Below are 17,342 nucleotides of genomic sequence, written 5' to 3'. Positions count from 1 at the left end.
CTTCTGGTCCTAACTAGAAAGAAATATGGTCTTCTTCACATCAAAAGATGGTACTGCAAACTCTTGCAACACTGGCACCCAAACCAGTGTAAGAATAAAAGTAAGACCAAAATGAAATAAACAAACTAAAACTCCTGGCAAAGAGCCTAAGTAGCAGAGGGAAGCATTCCCTCATGATTCCATCATCATTCTGATGATGGAATTGCTCAACCTGCCTCCCCCTTGTTGTTGTTGAGTTGCTCAGTCCTGTGGGACTCTTTGCAACCCCATGGACTGCAGCACGCCAGGCTTCCCTGTCCATCACCAACTCCCAGAACGTGCTCAGACTCATGTCCATTGAGTGGACGATGCCATCCAATCATCTCTTCCTCTGCTGCCCCCTTCTCCTCCTGCCTTCAGTCTTTCCCAGCATCAGGGTCTTTTGTGAGGTGGCCAAAGGATTGGAACTTCAGCTTCAGCATCAATCCTTCTCATGAATATTCAGGATTGATTTCCTTTAGGATGGACTGGTTTGATCTCCCCTTACATAGGCTTTTTTCTTTTTTTTTTTAATTTTATTTTTTAAACTTTACATAATTGTATTAGTTTTGCCAAATATCAAAATGAATCCGCTACAGGTATACATGTGTTCCCCATCCTGAACCCTCCTCCCTCCTCCCTCCTCATTCCATCCCTCTGGGTCGTCCCAGTGCACCAGCCCCAAGCATCCAGTATCGTGCATCGAACCTGGACTGGCAACTCGTTTCATACATGATATTTTACATGTTTCAATGCCATTCTCCCAAATCTTCCCACCCTCTCCCTCTCTCTCAGAGTCCAAGCAACTTCTAAAAACACATTCTCTTGGGGTTTGCATGCCTAGGAGGCTTTGGAGATTAGATGGAGGGAAACCGAATACATTTAAGAGGACCATAATTGTCTCTCTTGTCTTTTCCCCCCATTCCTGTGGGCTCTGGAAACTTCAGGGTCTTATTTAATGCCAAGCAGTGCAGGTGGGGTAAAGACCTACTTGCATCATGAAAATCCCATCGCAGTTGGCAGTGTTGAGGGCTGGAGGGTGAGAAGGAAGAGGAAAAGAAGCTTGCAGTGCTGATTGAGACAACAACCGCACAGACAACACCCTGGAGGCTCTTCCAACGGGTGCAGAGGGAGCCGAGCGGTGGGGCTGATTCAGAAGGATCAGAGCGGCGCGGGAGCCTCTGCTTGGCTCTGCTCATTACAAACTCAATCGCCAGGCTTTGAGCGCTGCAAGCTCACCCCTCAGGCTCATGCAGTCTTTGCAGAGGACAAACACGAATTCTCCTTCCTCTCCGTGGTGTTTCTTTACCTGTCCTCCAAGAACCTGGGGAAGGGGAAGATTCTTGGAGATTGGGGAAATTTTTCCCCACACTCTGTATTACCCTGTTCTGTCTCAATCATCTCAATATACAAAAAGTTGATCTGGAGGAAGGCTAGCATAAGGAACAGAACAGCTAAGCTGCGAGGGCTGTTGAATTTTTAATCCGCCAACCCTTTTCTCCCCTTCTCTATTTATTATCTATTTTCAAAGCCCTGGTGGAAAGGCATTGTCTAAACCCCATTCATTGGTACCCATTCAAAAGGCTTCGCCTGGTAGCCCAACTAGGGGAAAAACAGGAGCGAGTTCTTAGAAAAATTTTCTAGGAGTCAAGAATGAGATTAGCCAGGAAACGTTTAGCATTGAAGGGAGATGTGCAAGTATTAGAAATGACGACTCGGTGATTGCTGCAGACACAGCTCTCTGGCCACGCATCCTGGGGCTTTTATTCCTATGATCCTGGCCTAGCCTCCCTGGTGGGACATCCCTCAAATCTGGACCCAGGGACGTGTACCGGCCGCTTCCGCAGCAGCAGCAGCTTTTGTTTGTTCGCTTCTCTTGATGCAGTGAATTTCACCTGTGCCCTCAGGTGATGGGATTTGTTGCTCTTCTTCCAAAAGCTTCTGGCTTTTCTTCTGGGGGCGGGGGAAGCGTCCAGAGGGGCTCTGCGCTTGCTCACAGCCAGGCTCCTCCCTACATCTATGTCTCCCCAGCCATGAGCTTCCTGCTTTCTCGCCCACCACTCTATCTTCCTACCGAACACCTTAAGTGGAGAAGGAGCCTGCGAGAGGGTACAAATTCTCCTTGGGCCTCCGGCGACTGGAGTTTTACATTGTCACGCTGGCCCACATTCAGCCTTTAGCAGTTTGTTTAGACTTTTAGCTGATTTGTCCTTCCGAGTGTGTGTGGTGCCCAGAAGCATCTCTCTTCGGTGAACAGGTGTGTGCATTCTTCTTCTCCCTGGAGGGTCTTGTCTTCCCTTACAGTCTGGGTTACTTGTAGTTTTGTAACCTTACCTTTCTGGTACAGTTGAGACAGTTGTCAACTTGCAAATTACCTCGTGTGTGTGTGTGTGTGTGTGTGTGTGTGTCTCTGTGTTGATGTGGTCATAGATGGCTGCTGTTCTTTTCAGTTTTCTACATCCTACAAAGAAGACCTACATCCTGCGGAGAAGACAGAGTCAAGGGATGTGTTCACTGAACTCAGTTTCAAGGCTTATGTTTTGTGGGGATGCTTTCAGATTGCGTTTCATCCAGAGGAGAGTGATTACGGGGTGGCTTGGCCAGGAAGCCATTGGTAAAGAAACTAGAAACGTCTGAACTGATGATAAATGGTCTAAGGGGAAAACTTAAAATATTCTCAGGGCAGCCATTTGGGAGCAAGGTGACATTTTGCTGATGTGGCCACGACTCCAGAGGCCAGAAGTAAAGGGAAGCTTTCCTTTAGCAGCAAAGGGAGATTCCAGGGAAACAGATTTCTGCTTAGTACAAGGGGAACGTGTTCTACTGAATCAAGGGAGCTGTTAAAGCTTGATGGAGTGGGTTTTTGAGGTCATGATCTCGCCCTGTGATGATGAAAATGGTACAGTTGAGTTTGCATGAAAATTTGTCAGAATATTTTTAAAGCTAGCTTTAGTGTTCAGCTCAGGGTTTGAGATAGATGAACTGTGGCATGCTTTAACCACTTACAAGGAATCAACTCCGTTTCAGCCTCTCTTTAAAGTTCATTCTTAGTTCCAGAGTAAGAACCCACTGCTTTAAATTCCTTGCTTATGTGGTAAAGAAAGTTATGACTTCTTAAGACAAAGTGTACATGCCACAGTCTTGAGCACTAAGCTGTTAAACTGGGGTGTTTTCTGATGTGATCGAAACAAGTATTACAAATCTTTGGTAGTGTTAGGGGTGTTTTCTACTTGGACTGGAATCTTTATCAAGATGTTTAGAAGTAAATATTAAAATTGAAGACACGATAATGATGATTTAATCCAGCAAAAGGAACATAAATTTGTGCAAGAGTAAGTTGAATAACTTTTTAGGGCCCAAATTAAGAGACCCCAAAGGGTCAAAATCATTTGGTTTTGAGGAGGAAAAAAAGGGAGCAATTATACTAGCTGATATGGCTCAGGTGTGAATGTATACTAGACCTAACGCGAAACACAGGTGAAACATACATGGCTACTTAGCGAAGAAGGGAAGCTGCAGAATTCTGTGGTGTCTCAGTGAATCCGGAACTCACACTAAACACATCAGAACCAGGAAAATCCAATTGGGGAAGAGGAGACCGTTTGGAGACAGGCCTCCTGAAAGCAGAGTTCCAGATGGTGTCAGACACCAGGTGGGTGTCAGCAGGTGTGTGGCCTGTGACTTTGGTTTTTGAAGTGGTGGTGTTGTGTACCAACTCATGATTTCTGGGCAAGGAATGGAGGTGATTTGCCGATACTAGAAATCATGCTGCCAGAGCATAAATATCTTCTGTGATAGTCCATCTGGTTCTTGCCTCACATATATTCTGTATTGAAAGATGAAATAGCAAAATACCTCTTCTTTGAAATGTCATGAAGAGGACACTTCGATCCAGGTCAGTATGTACACAGAGGCGTTGGTGGCACTGTTGTGACGTAAGCAACACTGAGCTCCGACCTCTAATTTCCCATTTCTGTGCTCTTTCCTCTGTGTTCTCCTTTCATTCTCTCCACCAGAATCCTCTCTCCTTATGTGGCTCCTGGCGGTTCCTCGTTTACCATTTGGAAGTAATGTTGGGTTTATAAAGACCAATTTGGCAGATTTACTAGAGCTGAGAAGGGGGGTGAATGGCAGATCTTTAGAGGAAATCACTGTACCTCCTCTAAGTCTAAAACAGCTTCTACTCAAAGCAGTGGACTTTATGTCTTGTATTATACTTCATTTCAAAGCGTAAAACCCAGCAGTGTGAATAACTAATGTGTACAATATCCAGGTAATTTGTTGATTTTTCTGCTACCCTTCTATCCTGAATTTTGAGTATCTCTCTGCTCTCCACACTTCCTCAAGAACATTTCCTAGAGAGTCTCCACTGGGGGAAGAAAATGGAAATTGTTGTAGTTTGCTAATTTTATTTTGTTTTGTTTTGTTTTTGAGTATAGGTAACTCACAATATTATGCTAGTTTCCGGTATCTAGCATAGTGATTCAGTATTTTTTTAAGATTATATTCTGTTATAGGTTATTATGGGATAATGGATATAATTCCTTGTATTATGCAGTGTATCTTGTCACTTATTTATTTTATGCATAGTAGTTTGTTTCTTAATCCCAGCCATAAAAAGGAACACATTTGAGCCAGTTCTAATGAGGTGGATGAACCTAAAGGAAGTCAATAAGAGAAAGATAAATATCATATACAAGCGCGTATATACAGAATCTAGAAAAATGGTACTGAATAATTTATTTATAGGGCAGCAGTGGAGAAACAAATATAGAGAATAGACTTATAGACTTGGGGAGAGGGGAAGAGAGGATGAGATGTATGGAAAGAGCAATATGGAAACTTACATTACCATATGTAAAATAGATAGCCAAAGGGAATTTGCTGTGTGGCTCAGGAAACTCAAACAGGGGCTCTGTATCAACCTAGAGGGGTGGGATGGGGAGGGAGATGGGACGGCGGTTCAAAAGGGAGGGGGGATACATGTATACCTATGGCTGATTCATGTTGAGGTTTGACAGAAAACAAAATTCTGTTAAGCAATTATCCTTCAATTAAAAAATAATTAATTTATCCCATACCTTGATCTCATCCTTTCCCTTTTCCCCTTGGGTAACCCCCCTGGTAACTAGATCCTTGTCTATATCTGTGAGTCAGTTTGTTTTGTAAATATGTTCATTTGTATTTTTTAGATTCCACATATAAGTGATAATCATATAGTATTTGTCTTTTTCTGTCCAGCATGTTTCACTAAGCGTAATATTCTCTAGGTCCATCCATGTTGCTGCAAATGGCAGTATTTCCTTCTTTTTATGGCTGAATAATAATTCATTTGGTGTATATATCAAATCCTCTTCAGCCAATCATCTGTTGATGGCCACTTGCATTACTTCCATGTCTTGGCTGTTGAAAATAGTGCTGCTATGAACATTGGAGTGTATGCATCTTTTCAAATTAGTGTTCTTATCTTTTTCTGATATATACCCAGGAGTAGAATTGCTGGGTCATATGGTAGTCCCATTTTTTTTTTTTTTTAAGGAATCTTCATACTGTTTTGCTACCAACAGTGTACATGGGTTCCTTTTTTTCACATCCTCTCAAACATTTGTTATTTAAGACTTTTATAAAATTTTATTTTTAATTGGAGAATAATTGCTTTACAATATTGTGTTAGTTTCTGTAGTACAGCAGTGTGAATCAGCTGTTAAGTATACATATATCTGCTCCCTCTTGAACCTCCCTCCAACCCCCATCCTTCCACCTCCCCCTCTGCCCATCCTTCCACCCATCTAGGTCATCACAGAGCACTGGGCTGAGCTCCCTGTATCATACACCAGCTTCCCACGGGGCTACCTCTTTTACAGTGGTGATGGATTTGTTTCAGTGTTACTCTCTCAGTTCATCCCACCTTCTCCTTCCCCTGCTGTGTCCACAAGTCGGTTCTCTATTCCTGCCCTGCAGATAGGGTCCTCAGTACCATTTTTCTAGATTCCAAATGGTATATGTCAATATATAGTTCTTTTTCTGACTTACTTCACTCTCTCTAAACAAACAGGTTCTAGTTCAATGGATTCATTCTCATCCCTTTTTTATGGATTAGTAATAATCCATTGTGTTTATGTACAACTTCTTTATCCATTCATCTGTCAGTGGGCATCTAGGTTGCTTCCCTGTCCTGTCTATTGTAAAGAGTACAACATTGGAGTACATGTGTCTGTTTGAATTGATGGTTTTCTCAGTGTATATGCCCAGGAGTGGTATTGCTGAGTTATATGGTAGTTTTAGTCCAAGATTTTAAAGAAATCTCCATACTGTTCTCCACAGTGGCTGTATTGATCTACATTCCTGCCAGAAGTGCAAGAGGGTTCCCTTTTCTCCACATCCTTTCCAGCTTTTATTGATTTTAGACATTTTAAAGATGGTCATTCTGACTGATGTGAGATGATACCTCACTGTAGTTTAGATTTGCATTTCTCTAAAGGTGAGCCATGTTGAGAATCTTTCATATGTTTATTGGCCATCTGTAAGACTATTTATAGACTTTGATTGTAACCATTCTGACAGATCTGAGGTGATGCCTCATTGTGGTTGCATTTCTCTGATAGTGAGGTTGAGCGTGTGCCTATTATTCATCTGTATATCTTTTTTTGGAAAATGTCTATTCAAGGCTTTTGCCCATTTTTGAATTCAATTTTTATGTGGAATTGTATGAGTGATTTGTATATTTTGAATGGTAACCCCTTGTCAGTCATATCATTTGCAAATATTTTCTCCCATTCTATAGACTGTATTTTTGTTTTATCGATTGTTTCCTTTGCTATGCAAAATTTTTTAATTAATTAGGTCACATTTCCTTCTTTTTAGTTTTATTTCATTTGCTTTATATGACAGATAGCGCTATGATTTATGTCAAAAAGTGTTCTCCCTGTGTTCTCCTCTAGGAGTTTTATGATGTTAATCCTGCATTAAGGCCTTTAACCATTTTGAATTCATTTCTGTATATGGTGTTAGAGAATGTTCAAATTTCATTTTTTTACATGTAGTTGTCCCATTTTCCTAGTACCACTTATTGAAGAGACTGTTTTCTCCATTGTACATTCTTGCCTCCTCTTCCATAGATTAATTGACCATAAGTGCATGAGTTTATTTCAGGGCTCTCTATTCTTTTCCACTGATGTATCTGTTTGTGTGCCAATACCCTGCTGTTGTGATTATTATAGCTTTGTAATGTAGTCTAAAGTCTGGGAGGATTATTCATCCAGCTTTGTTATCTTTTTTTAGGATTACTTTGGTAATTCTAGGTATTTTGTAGTTTCATATATATATTTTAGAAGTATTTATTCTAGTTTGGGGAAAAGTGTCTAGGTATTTTGTCCTAGGGATTGGATTAAATCTACGGATTTCTTTGGGTAGTATGGCCATTTTAATACTATAATCCTTCTAACTCAAGAACATGGGATATCTTATAATATCTTTGGCTCCTCTTTAGTTTCCTTCCTCATTGTTTTGTAGTTCTAGTGTATAGGTGTTTAACCTCCTTGGTTAAGTTTATTCCTATGTGTGTTTTGGTATCATTTTAAATAGGATTAAAAAATTCTGATTTCATTACTGGTGTATAGACATAAAACAGATCTGTGTTTATTCATCTTGTATTCTACTAACCTTGTGGAATTCATTAATTAATTCTAATAGTTTTTGAGTGAAGGCTTTATGATTCTCTATGTATAGAGCGTCATGTCATCTGCAAGTAGTGACAGTTTTATCTCTTTCCAATTTGGATACACATTTTTTTCTGACTGACTGTTGTGGCTAGGACTTCCAATACCATTTTAGGGAGAAGACGTGAGAGAGGTCTTCCATGTCATTTTTTTCTGAATTTAGCAAGCAAGCTTTCACATTTTCACCATTGAGTATCATGTTGGCTGTGTGTTGATCATAAATGGCTTTTATTATGTTGAGATTTGTTCCCTCTAGACCCACTTTAATGGGTCTAGAGGGAACAAATTTTGTTAAATATTTGTTATTAAAAATTTTGTTTAATTTTGTTATGAATGGATGCTGAATTTTATCAAATGCTTTTTATGCATCTATTGAGATGCTCATGTGGATTTTCTTTTCTTTTGTTAATGTGGTATATCACATTGATTGACTTGCCTATGTTGAGCCATCCTTGTGACCCTGGGATAAATCCATCTTGATCGTGATGATCCTTTTGATTTTTGTGGATTTGGTTTGCTACTATTTGTTAAGGATTTTTGCATCTGTATTTATTGAAGATACTGGCCTGTGATTTTCTTTTCTTGTAGCGTCTTTGTTTTGTTTAGATATCAGGACAATAGTAGCCTTGTAGAATGAATTTGGGGGTGTTTCTTCCTCTTCAGTTATCTGAAATAGTTTGAGAAGGATTGATAGTTCTTATATATATGTTTGGTAGAATTCTGCAGTGATGCTGTCCAGTCCTGGACTTTTATTTGCAGGGAGGACTTTTATTTGCTTTTTGATTTAACTGCAGATTCTGTTTCACTTCTGGTGATTGGTCTGTTCAGATTCTTTCTTCTGGATCCAGTCTTAGCAGGAGGTATATTTTTAAATTTTTTCCATTTTTTCTAGATTGTCAAGTTTGACACATAACTGTTCATAGTATTCTTTTATTTTTCTGTATCTCTGTGGTATTGGATTTTATTTTTCCTATGTCATTTCCTATTTTGTTTGAGTCTTCTCTCTTTTCTGCTTGGTGAGCCTCGATAAAGATTTATTACTTTTGTTTATCTTTTCAAAAAGCCAGTTCTTTCATTAACTTTTTTCTACTTTTTATCTCTGTTTAGTTATTTCCTCTCTGATTTTTCTTCTTTCAGCCTACTTTGGGCTTTGGGTATTCTTTTTCTAAATCTTTTAGGTGCTAGAGTAGGATGTCGGTTTGAGACTTTTCTTCTTTTTTTTTTTTTAAGGAAAGCCTTTATCACTATGAACTTTGCTTTTAAAACTGTTTTTGTTGCATCCCATAGATTTTGGAAAGTTATGTTTTCATTTTTATATTTCTCCAAATATTTTTAAATTTCCTCTTTGATTTCATCTTTGACCCATTGGTGTTTTAGTGGAAAGTTGTTTGATCTCCTCATATTTATTCTTTTTCTCTTCCTTTGTGTGGTTGATTTCTAGTTTCATACTGTTGTGATCAGAAAAGATGTTTAATATATTCTATTCTCTTAATTTTTGTTGAGGCTTGTTTTGTGATGGCCCAGTATGTGGTCTGTTCTGGAGAACATTCCATGAGTACTTCAAAAGAATGTGTATTCTGCTCTTATAGATGTGCAGTCCTGTAGATACAATTGAATCTAACTGGTCTATTGAGTCATTTAGGACTTCTGTTGCCTTGTTGATTTTCTTTCTGATGATCTGTTGACACATTGATTTCAGTGGGTGTTAAAGCCTCCTACTATTGTATTACTGTCAATCTGATAGTATTTGCTTTACACATTCAGTATTTGCTTTACATATTTCAGTTCAGTTCAGTCGCTCAGTCGTGGCCAACTCTTTGCAACCCCATGAATCGCAACACGCTAGGCCTCCCTGTCCATCACCAACTCCCAGAGTTCGCTCAAACTCATGTCCATCAAATTGGTGATGCCATCCAGCCATCTCATCCTCTGTCGTCCCCTTCTCCTCCTGCCCCCAATCCCTCCCAGCATCAGAGTCTTTTACAATGAGTCAACTCTTCGCATGAGGTGGCCAAAGTATTGGAGTTTCAGCTTTAGCACCAGTCCTTCCAAAGAACATACAGGACTGATCTCCTTTAGGAGGGACTGGTTGGATCTCCTTGCAGTCCAAGGGACTCTCAAGAGTCTTCTCCAACACCACAGTTCAAAAGCATCAATTCTCAGGGCTCAGCTTTCTTCACAGTCCAACTCTCACGTCCATACATGACCACTGGAAAAACCATAGCCTTGACTAGATGGACCTTTGTTGTCAAAGTAATGTCTCTGCTTTTTAATATGCGGCCTAGGTTGGTCATAACTTTCCTTCCACGGAGTAAGCATCTTTTAATTTCATGGCTGCAGTCACCATCTGCAATGATTTTGGAGCCCAGAAAAATAAAGTCTGACACTGTTTCCACTGTTTCCCCATCTATTTCCCATGAAGTGATGGGACCAAATGCCATGGTCTTTGTTTTCTGAATGCTGAGCTTTAAGTCAACTTTTTCACTCTCCTCTTTCACTTTCATCAAGAGGCTTTTTAGTTCCTCTTCACTTTCTGCCATAAGGGTGGTGTCATCTGCATATCTGAGGTGATTGATATTTCTCCTGGAAATCTTGATTCCAGCTTGTGCTTCTTCCAGCCCAGCGTTTCTCATGATGTACTCTGCATAGAAGTTAAATAAGCAGGGTGACAATATACAGCCTTGATGTATTCCTTTTCTTATTTGGAACCAGTCTGTTGTTCCATGTCCAGTTTGAACTGTTGCTTCCTGACCTGCATATAGGTTTCTCAAGAGGCAGGTCAGGTGGTCTGGTATTCCCATCTCTTTCAGAATTTTCCACATAAGTGTTTCTATATTGGGTGCCTATATATTATATAATCTTCTTATATTGATCCCTTCATCACCATATAATGTCCTTATTTCTCCTTTGTCATAGGCTTTGTTTTAAAGTCTGTTTTGTCTGATATGGTCTTGCTACCTCTACTTTCTTGTCATTGCCACTTACCTGAAATATCTTTTTCCATATCCTCAGTTTTAGTCTGTGTTTCTTTCAGCCTGAAGTGAGTCTCTTGTAAGAAGCATATTGAAGGGTTTTGTTTTTTGTTGCTATTCAATCAGGCACCCTATGTCTTTTGATTGAAGCATTTAATCTCTTGACATTTAAAGTAATTATTGATGGGTGTGTACTTATTGCCATTTTATTCCTTGTTTTCCACTTGTTTTTGTAGTTACTCTTTGTTCATTTCATCATCTTTTTGTTTTTCCCATTGTGATATGATTTTTCTGTGAAATGCTTAAGTTTTTTCTTTTTTTTTGATATCTATGGTAGGTTTCTATTCGCAGTTACCATGGGGTTTATGTATTTTGAATTATAATTATATCTATTTGTTTTAAACTGGTGATTGTTTAAGTTCAAACACATTCTAAAAGATCTACAGTTTTTATTCTGCTGTCCCACATTTTGTGTCTTTCATGTCCTATTTTATATCTTCATACTTTTCCCTTTACTGTTTACTGTAGTTGTTTTTATAATTTAAAGAAATCTGTATGCTGGCCTATTTAAGTGATTTTATATTTGCCTTTCCCATTGGGATTTTCCCTTTCCTATAAATATTTGCTTCTTTTCCAGTTAGAGAGGATCCTTCAACATTTTCTTCTAGAGTAGTAGTAGTAGTATTAGTATTGCTGAATTCTTTTTTTTTTTTTTTTTGCTTGAGAAATTCTTTATCTCTTGTATTCTAAATGATAATCTTTCTGGGTAGAGTATCCTAGATTGTAATTTTCCCCTTTTGGGGTTTTAAATATATCATGCCATTCCTCTCTGACATGCAAAGTTTCTGCAGAAAAATCAGCTGATAGTCTTATGTGGATTCCCTCAAATGTGACTCTGTTTTTCTTTTGCTGCCTGTAGGAATTCTTCTTTAACTTTTGCTATTTTGGTTACGGTTTGTCTTCATTTGTGGTTCTGTTTGAGTTCATCTTGTTTGGAACCCTCTGTGCTTTTAGATTTAGTAAGTTTTCAGCCAGAGTTTCCTCAAATGCATTTTTGATCCTCTCCTCTTCTTTCTTTTCCTTTTGGGTTTCCTGTTATGTGTATGGCCCATAAATCTCATATGTTCCTTTTTATTAATCTTTCTGTCTTTTTTTTGGCCTCATCACAGCTTTCAAGATCCTAGTTCCCAACCAGGCATTGAACCCAGGCCCCCTGCACTGCAAGTACAGAGTCCTAACTATGGGACTGTCAGGGAATTCCTCTGTCTGATGTTCTGACTGGGTGATTTGCATTATTTTATCTTCTTAGATCTCTTATGCATTATTCTGTGTCATTTAGTCAGCTATTCATGGCTTCTAGAGTGCTTTTTATCTTAGAAATTGAGCTATATATTTTTGATTGGGTCTTTTTTATAGTTTCTAGTTTTTTGTTAAAATGATCTGTGTTTATATTGGTGTTCTGTCTTAATTCAGTTAGCATGTTTGTTACCAACTTTCAGAACTCAGGACCTGGAAGGCTGATTTTCTCTGTTTTATTTTTTCAAGGGTTCATTCTTGCTCTTTCAATTGGGAGTTATCCCTCTGCATTTTCAATTTATTAACTTTATCTCTATAAATTTAGATGAAACAGTTATCTGTTGGGGTCTAGAAGGGGGGTTCTTAATGTGAAAGTGTTCCTGTGTTAACTGTGTGTGCCCAATATTGTTGATGTGAGGACTGGATTTAATGTGGATGTGGGCCACATCTTTCCCCAGTGTGTGCTGGCCATTATTGCTTTGATAGGGGGTTTTGCCTGGTGTTGGAGGATCTGAGGCCTGCACAGAGTGTCAGGTGGGACTTCCTCTCAGCTCAGTGGCAGTCATCACCCCGTTCAGGGTGGGGTCAGCTCGCAAGGCTTCTTCAGCCTTTCTGCTCTCCCAGCTGTTCTCCCAGCACCAAAGGAACTGTTTCCTACATGTAGGAGAGACACGCAATCACCCTGAGTCACTTCCCAGGGTGAGAGACTCTCGATGTGGTCCTTCTTGTCCTCTTAGACACCTTTCAGTGGCACAAATCTGGATCCAACATTTCCCCCCACCCCACCCATCTTATCCAGTTACTGGAGAAGGAAATGACAACCCACTCCAGTGTTCTTGCCTGGAGAATCTCATGGACAGAGGATCCTGACAGCCTCAGTTCAGTTCAGTTGCTCAGTCATGTCTGACTCTCTGCGACCCCATGGACTACAGCACTCCAGGCTTCCCTGTCCATCACCAACTCCCAGAGCCTACTGAAACTCATGTCCCTTGAGTCGGTGATGCCATCCAACCATCTCATCCTCTGTTGTCCCCTTCTCCTCCTGCCTTCAATCTTTCCCAGCACCAGGGTCTTTTCCAATGAGTCAGTTCTTCTCATCAAGTGGCCAAAGTATTGGAGTTTCAGCTTCAGCATCAGTGCTTCCAATGAAATTTAGGACTGATTTCCTTTAGGATCCTGCCTGACGAACTGTAGGATCACGAAGAGTTGGACATGACGTAACGACTGAGCATGCACCCAGTTAAATGGAATCTTTCTTGCGGCCTTGGTTGTATAGGAGTTTTTCTGCCAATTCCCAGTTTTCTGTGAGAATTTTTGTACATGTATTTTTTTTGATTGTGGTGGAGGTGAGCTTCATGTCCTCTACTCCCCCATCTCATTCCCCCTTTTAGTTTGCTAAGTTTAGATTCCCTGGTTAGAATTTTGATCATGAAAGAATTTGAAGCTGCCAATCAAAGTTAGATCTGTACAGTATAAATAACTTAGCAACTCTGTTTCTTATTTCTACAACTTTTTGAAAATCAGAGTTTGTATATGCCTACATTTTTAACAAAGAATGTTCTATTTAATCTCAATCTAGCTTAATTTTTAATTATGTTTATCTCATTATTAATTCATTTAACAAGTCGTTGGTTGACTACCTACCATGTGTCAGGTACTACATTAAATTTTGGGACACTTACAAAAAGGGTAAAATACCATGTGTATTCTTACTTGGGCTCCACTATGCTAGGCATGGTGGAGATAGAGATGACTTAGATATAGTTCCTGCCTGCAAGAGTATGTATAGGCTACATGAGGAAAGAGAATGTAAGGAAATATAAGGGATCATTGACTAAGTTCTGGCCATGATGTAACAGTTAAGACATACAGGAGACTGAGTTAAACCTATACGATGAGACTGTAGACAGAAGAAGAGAGAGCATTAGGTTATTGAGGTACCGTTGATGGGGCTGTGGATGTGATAGTATGTTGCAGGCTGTGAGCATACACAGAGAAAAGTAAGCTAGTATTGAGTGCTCTTTATGTGATCATCACAAATTCAAAAGGTACAGGGCACACATGGGTGGTATGAGATACAGTCATTTTAATCTAAAGATTGCAACTGTGAGGTGCCAAGAATAATGTACATGAAATAATTAGAAAACAACTACATGATAGCAAGTGATTAGCTGCTAAATAGTGTGACTAATTCTGATGTGTTGTATGAATTACTAGGAGACCAAGAAGGCTAGAGGGGTCATGGTTGCTTTCATAGATGTGGTGTAGGACCTTATGAGATAGGAAACTAGTTGATTTGTAATGCTTTTACAAGTAACTGGTAAACTCAGAATATCAGATATATAAGATGCTATACGCTATGAGCTTATTTTATAATTCTTTTACCTGTATAAAATGTTCCTATGTTGTGCTCTTTTGAACATTTGCTAAAACTGAATTTTTGAAAGAATTAGCTTGTATTGTAGGTCAATGGTGGATTGACCCAACATAGGTCAGCCTTTTTAAGGATCAGAACCAACTATCTACTTGGAGAGTACAGGAGAATACAGAAAGATTTCTCATGGGAACATCTGAAAAAGATGCCAAGACGTGTGAATGCACTTAGACCCGGAGACTGAGCATGGAGCACAGAGGTCAACAGGCATAGGAAAAGAGAGGTGTCCTCTCTCTTTGCATGTGCTAACACCCACAGTGTCACATCCTTCATCGGAATTCCCATCTCTTTAGTGACCACGGCCACCCTGTTGCCTTATAAGTGTCTACTTCAATCACATGACAGGCATTTTCGAATTTTTGTAATTATCTAAGGATTAGCAGTGGAGCAGGCTTTGTTAGTTCCCAATTGAAGGCTCAATTTTAGAGCCATAATTGGAAAGATTTCCAGTAATTTGTGGCTGTTGTATTTAGTGGGAGGAGTAGAGGTAATTTTTGTTACTTTATTCTTTTGCTGGGTCTTTATAATCCACGTTTGACAGGGGGATGAGATAATCTCTGACAATGTGCATCTTGGACAAGGTTTTTCTCTGGGGCACCACTGCAGAGGAGGCTGGAAGTATCCTGCTCTGCTACTTGCTTACCTTCTCTGAGAATGAACAGTCACCAGCACTTTTCATAACGTAAGACAGAGCCATTATTGTGTCAATATGAACTGATGTAAGTAAGTTTTGTCCCAAAATAATCAATTTATTTTTTAGTCTGTGATGGAATTATTAAATAGTTGATGATCAAGTCAGTATAAATGATCAAAAACAAATGATAAATTGTGTCTGTACTGTGGTGTGCCTTGTACAAACACTTGCAAAGGCACAGGTTTTGCTTTCTCTGGTTAAGATCAGAGCCAAATACCCTGGCTGCCACATACAAAACCAAGTGGGATAGAATCCTCCACTTCTATTGGATGGTACTAAGAAAGCATTGATGCTGAAACAAACATATGGGATATGTATCTATTTGCATAGATGCATGCATGATACAAAAGCCAAGAGACTTTGTTAAGTCAGTGAGAGGTTAATCTAATTTCATACATTTATAGGTGCACTTTCATGTGACCAATATTCTTGTCTCTTTGGGAGACAAGGACAAAAAAAGAGATGATAACATATTTTTCCTATTTTCACTAAATTTGCTTGCATGCCAGTTGGAGGTAGAATAGCAATAAAAAGAAAACTTTTTGTTTAGCAGTTTTAGACCTAAACCATTGAATTCTAAATAGAAAAATAACCAATGCCACAATTTATTAGTTTTCTATAGAGCACTGCTTTCTTGGCCTAAATTTTAGTCTTGATTCTGATATAATATTAAGCTGCCTTTTGTTTGTACATCTATAAAATGTAGAAGTTGGACTATATAGTAAGTCTCCTGTCATGTAAAGTTTCTAAAACATCCTTCAGAGCTGTGCTGCTAGATTTTAATGAGCATGTGCATTTTACCTGATGGAAAGAGGAGCTTCAACACTGAAAACAATGGAGAATAATTTACTGTTAGTGAAAAAACCGGGTCTAATGTGAACATAGTTTGAGGTAGAATTTGGGTTTACTGTAACCTGTGACTGTTTTGCTTCTTTAATATTTAAAATTAAATATGTTGGGTAATAAACAATTTGTGATAAATAGTTAAGCAGTGATCAGTTCAGTTCAGTCGCTCAGTTGTGTCGGACTCTTTGCGACCCCATGAATCACAGCATGCCAGGCCTCCCTGTCCATCACCAACTCCTGGATTTTACTCAAACTCATGTCCTTCGAGTCGGTGATGCCATCCAGCCATCTCATCCTCTGTTGTCCCCTTCTCCTCTTGCCCCCAATCCCTCCCAGCATCAGGGTCTTTTCCAATGAGTCAACTCTTTGCATGAGGTAGCCAAAGTATTGGAGTTTCAGCTTTAGCCTCAGTCCTTCAGTGAACATCCAAGACTGATCTCCTTTAGAATGGACTGGTTGGATCTCCTTGCAGTTGAGGGGACTCTCAAGAGTCTTCTCCAACACCACACTTCAAAAGCATCAATTCTTTGGCGCTCAGCAGTGATAGTGACTAGTAAATAGCATGCTGCTGCTAAGTCGCTTCAGTCGTGTCCGACTCTGTGCGACCCCATAGACGGCAGCCCACTAGGCTCCCCCGTCCCTGGGATTCTCCAGGCAAGAACACTGGAGTGCCTTGCCATTTCCTTCTCCAATGCATGAAAGTGAAAAGTGAAAGTGAAGTCGCTCAGTCGTGTCCGACCCTCAGTGACCCCATGGACTGCAGCCTTCCAGACTCCTCCGTCCATGGGATTTTCCAGGCAAGAGTACTGGAGTGGGGTGCCATTGCCTTCTCCAAGTAAATAGCATAATAGCCATCAAAGATTTGTTTTATTTCATTATTCTTTTATAAGCTTTATTTTTTAAATCCCCACTCATTTCATAATCATTTCAAGCATTTTTTTTTTTTTTTTTACAAATTCTAGAATTCCACCAACACAAAATACCTGACAACCACTATTATAGAGGATGTTAAGGTCTTTTTAAAGGTCTTAAACTTGATGATGCTATATGTATCTCATACAGATCAAAAATACCACTTCTATCCAACATATCCAGATTTCATTGCTAGAGTACCTGCACTAAAGGAAGTATTTTAATAGGAAGTGCTTCAAGAAGAAAGAATATGATAAAAGATGGAAATCTGAATCTAAAAAAGAAATAAACACACAGAAAATGGTAGCTATCAGGATAAATATATATTTTTATTTAATCTTTTAAAAAGTTAAAGCAAAAAAAAAATCTAACAATGTGTTGTGATTTATAACAGATGTCCAAGTAAAATATATGTATTTAGTAGCACAAAGGTTGTTACAATATTTTAATAT

The 17,342-nt window shown here is 39.3% G+C and overlaps 1 protein-coding gene across 8 annotated transcripts in view; it reads left to right on the top strand.

The window, feature by feature from the left end:
• The first annotated feature begins 1,977 nt into the window (after positions 1–1,977).
• The window catches only part of DCC (DCC netrin 1 receptor), a 1,367,203-nt gene continuing 1,351,838 nt past the window's right edge, over positions 1,978–17,342 (top strand). For 5 of the 8 annotated variants that reach the window (XM_044934810.2, XM_044934809.2, XM_044934814.2 and 2 more), the window contains exon 1: positions 1,979–2,275. The gene's annotated coding sequence lies outside the window, so the exon portion shown is untranslated. Of the gene's footprint in view, positions 2,276–17,342 lie in introns of all 8 variants that reach the window. The other 3 variants (XM_044934808.2, XM_044934811.2, XM_044934807.2) reach the window with 1 other exon arrangement.

Source organism: Bubalus bubalis, chromosome 22 (assembly GCF_019923935.1).
Source record: "Bubalus bubalis isolate 160015118507 breed Murrah chromosome 22, NDDB_SH_1, whole genome shotgun sequence".
Lineage (NCBI taxonomy): Eukaryota > Metazoa > Chordata > Mammalia > Artiodactyla > Bovidae > Bubalus > Bubalus bubalis.
The sequence above is the reverse complement of the archived record's forward strand: the minus strand, read 5'-3'. Positions and strand labels throughout refer to the sequence as shown.